Genomic DNA, 4,676 nt, shown 5'->3' on the forward strand with positions numbered 1-4,676 from the left:
TTTATGCTCTTGTTGCCAAACAGGAAGGCAGCATGGCCAACTTAGGTTCTCAGCAATAGAGAAAACTGGATTATCTTGGGGTTACAGGATACCCCAATTATGTAAAAGGGTGAAGTCTTTTCAGGCCTGAATTTCCTTATCAGGAAAAGGCCTTTATGTCTCCTTTTAGAAGTCCTGGGCAGAAGCTATGTCTACCATACAAATACACATAGAAACTGGCAGGCTCATCTTTGTAAGATACTGAAGTTACGATTCATTTTCCTCTTAAACATCCAATTCTCTGGAGTTAGGAAAATGTTTGATGCCTATGCTATCCTTTATTTTCCTGGACATGAAAACCTTGTTGTGGTCAGTTTTCACTGTCAACTTGATACAACCAAGGGTCTCTGAGAAACAGAAGTTTAGTTGAAGAAATGTTCAAGTTAGCTTAGCCTGACTGTGAGGAATTACCTTGATTGTTAATTGATGAGGATGGTCCAGTTCATTTTGAGTGTTTTCACCTATGGGTAAATGGTCCTAGGAAGTATGAAAGATGGCTGACTGCAAGTCAGAAGGAGTGAGCCAGCAAGGTCTTTCCTCTACAGTTCGTCTGCAATGAGTTTCTGCCACAATTTCCCCCAGCAGTAGACATGTAGGTGGACATGTAACCTGAAACAAACCATTTCCTTTCCCTGTTGTTTTTGGTCATCATGTGTATCACAACAGTAGAATGCAAACAAGAAGCCTTAGACAGCTAGGGTGGGGAGAGAGGTCACACAATGAACTCCTCATACAAACATGAGAATCTAAATTCAATGCTCAGAAATCATGTAAAATGTCAAGTAAAGTGGCATATATTTCTAATTCAAACCCAGGGAGATGGAGAAAGAAAGATCCTGGGGCTGACTACCCTATCAGGCTGTCTGAATCTGTGATGACAGCAAGTTTCACTGTCTCCAAAGAATATGTGTGCTTCATAGACCACATCAGCTGAGACAGACCTCTTCCCTTCACACATGCACACACATATTCCATATTCTGGAAATTTTCATGTGCTCAACCCTATGGAAAGTTGAACACCCTTATCATACCCAGGCATCTGTGGCAGAAATTTCTCTGCACAGACCCACACACACCAATCAACGATTCAGACAATTCTCCACAGGCATGGGCACACCAATCTGATCTGGGCAATCCTTCAAATGAGAATCGCTGTTCCCAAGTGACTTTTAGTTATTATGTAAATTTGACAATGAAAAGGACAACACACATATCTTAACACATACTATCTAACTATCAAAGACATAAAACTTGTCTGACTTTTATATCCCCAAGAAGATTTTCACACAGCGGTGGTTAATAGAGAAAATGTTTAGTGAAGAGGCATGCATGAGTAAATGCTCAGAACAAAGAAAAGCTACCGTACAAATGTGGATCATTACAGGAAAATGGAGTTCTAGTTTGGGAATATTGGAAAATATATTTGTTGAATACCTAATCTGTCTCTGGCATGGCTCAAATAAGCTATGATATTGGGACACATAACTTAAATTTTCAGTTCTTACTTACCATACAGTTAGTATCTAACCATACAGATAGAAGCTTCTAATATAGTAACTTCTAACATAGGGGTTTCATCAACAATCAATGAGAAAAATCTATCTTGATGTATGATTTGCAGAACAATTTGCTTTTTTCTGCTTTCTTGTTTCTCTATCTATCAATAAGCAGAAACCATTCAAACAGAACTGTCCTTGGCTTGCTTTCTATTGTGGAGTTCCTATATTTTAAATAGGACACAGCCAGCATATTGCACAGGCTCACCTCGACTTGCAGGATAGATGATCATTTCTAATACTGGGCTGCGTGATGATGCCTCCTTGCATTTCTCTGATGTTTCATGTTTATCAACTCTGAGAAGCAGAATACATTTCATCGTATTTTTTAAATGTGACATATGAAGTTCAATAAGTTGTCACTTCATTAGCATCTATCCAGTCAGTATTTAGGAGTCAGAGCTGATTCCCTCCCTACTTCTTCCCCTGCCTCTCAGTACAGCAGTTTCCTAGCTCTGCAACCTCTATCCATAGAACTCACTGCTCTCTAAGGCACACACTCTGTGAGGGGCTTCTCTCATCACTTTCCTTTTACCTGTTTTTTTCCCAGAGGGCTCAGTTTCCAGTAAGTACTCTCATCTTCCAGCTCCTAGACTCTGGCTCCTGCCTTTGAGGCCTGGTAAATATGTCATCAAGGCAGTGTGTCATAAATCTATCACCTCTTCCCAGCTCTGCCCTGGCACTACTATAACCCAGCGAGTACAGCTCAGGTAGGCTTGGATGAGCCTTAATGGGAAAACAAATGTGCTTGCTCTCAATGAGCTGGAACCTTCTGCCTGAGCTAATGTTACAGTGGATTTGTTTGCTTCCCGCAGCTGGCTAAGCAGTCGCTGTGACTGTGACAACGGTTTCCATGGATTTCTTTTTACTCCTCACTAGACTTGACATGGAGTTGTTGTGGTTTACAATTTCCATGCTGCAAGGGCCTTGTGTTGAGCTTGACACCAGGAGTTGTGAGGCTGAGTCAAGGAAATCAGAAATACCTATGTATAAGAAAAGGACATGGTCAGACAGGGCAAGGTAATAACCCATTGCAGACCCCAGGGGTAGCTCTTCTAGGACTGTAATCATCTGGTGAGCTTTGACTTGAAGATGTAGGGAATTGGACTTCATTTGTCCTTTTGTTGCTACTAGGTACTTCTAGTTTATTACCTTACAGAACACCCCTGCCCAACTTTCAAAATTATCTAAGACAAAAAGAATGTAGGTTCTTGAGTTCAATTCAGATTACTGAGTCAGAATAACCACAAAGAAAGGCAGGGTTTCTCTATTCTTCACCCATGTTTCAGATGGTATTTCTAGGCTGATATATTTGAAAATCTGGGCTTCTAGGATCCCTATCCACCCAGAATCCCAGGGTTCATCAAATGGCTCATATATTACCGGATTCTTGTAATCAGAAGAATTCCATAACATGGAAAGTTATTAAGGTGAATTAAAGAGTTGTCAAATCAGAGTCCTTAGGAACATGACTCAGGGAATTGTACGTATGACAGGTTCACCAAGAGATTTCTACACACATCAAGATTTTTTAAACCAGGCACAGAATTTTTCCCTCTACCTTGTGTTTGGAGATACTATAAACTTCATATGATGGTTGTGAGGTATGCAGGAGATAAAGTATTTATCATGGTTTCCACTGTGGGGGAGGGGATCAATTGCTTGATAAAAGTTTGATGCATACACTACAAAGATTTTAATGCTTTCCTTGGGCAGAATTGTGTCATCATTTCTAATTTCCACACCACAGTAGGAAACTGCATGCCAACTAGTCAATATGTTATTATTGATCAAAGCTGCGTTTCTACTTCACACATTTCTGCTTTTTATTCTCCTTGCCTATGTCTATTTTTGGAAGAAATTTCAGTGGGGGTAAGAACTGCATATTGACCAAAGCTATCATGTCACAATAAAATGTTACCTTGCAAGCTTGCTAAAGCAGTGTCTTTTGAGGTGGATAGGATTGTTTAGTTAGTGAAAAAGTAAAATCAGAATGGCTAGCTTGTCCAAAGTTATTCATTTGAGGAAAAAAATGAAAAGTAAGAAGGAGAGAGAGAGAGAGAGAGAGAGAGAGAGAGAGAGAACATGACAAAGAAAAGACAAGATACTAGAAAGCAGCTTTATCTAGTTTGATCCAAACTAGATCCACACACACACCCCTCTCATACCAAATTCCCTCACTACATTGCTGTCAAGTATGTATGTGTTTGTGTGTGGTGTGAGTGTGTGTGATTGTGTGTGTGTGTGTGAGAGAGAGTGTGTATGTGAATGTGTGTGTGTGTATGGTAATCTACAAGAGAGAAGACATGAAAAGGGCACATGGCAAGGAATAATACCGATAATATTAGTCAAACCAAATTCATAATTCCTGAATTTATTAATCAAGAATATTCACTGAATGGGAGAAAAATTTAAGCAAATAAACATGTTTTAAAAATACCACTATCTCAAAATTCATTAAATTTTATTTCCTTAGATATTTAAAATATATCATATTGATTCCATGGTTAAAAAGGTCAACTGGCAAACTGTTACGTTGAGAAGGCTTTTTATTTCAGATTCCTGGTAAGCAAATAGAAACCCAATATAAAAGGTATAATAAAGCTAGTCTCTAGACTCAAAAACCTTCATGTAAGAATATCCTCGATCCTTCCCTCAACTCTTCCACAAGACTTCCTGAGCTCCATATAATGTTTGGCTGTGGTTTTTTGCATCAGTTTCAGTCAGCTGCTGGGTAGAGCCTCTCAGAAGATGGCTATGCTAGGCTCCTGTCTACATGTATAAGAGAATATCACCACTAGTGTCAGGGATTGGTTTGCTCATGGGATGGGACAGTCATTGGTTTGCCATTTCCTCAGCCCCTGCTCCATTTTAGCTCCTACATTTTTGTAGGCAGAACAAACTTTGGGTTAAAAAGCTTTGTGTTGGGTTGGTGTTCCACTGGGAGTCCTGCCTGGACAGGAGATTGACTCCTCAGGATCCATATCCCCCACTGCTAGGAGTCTCAGCCAGAGTAACCCTCACAGACTCCCTGGAACCTCCCCCTTCTCAGTTCTCTGGCATTTCCTAGACATGCTCCCC

The sequence above is a fragment of the Apodemus sylvaticus genome, chromosome 11 (assembly GCF_947179515.1).
Source record: "Apodemus sylvaticus chromosome 11, mApoSyl1.1, whole genome shotgun sequence".
NCBI lineage: Eukaryota > Metazoa > Chordata > Mammalia > Rodentia > Muridae > Apodemus > Apodemus sylvaticus.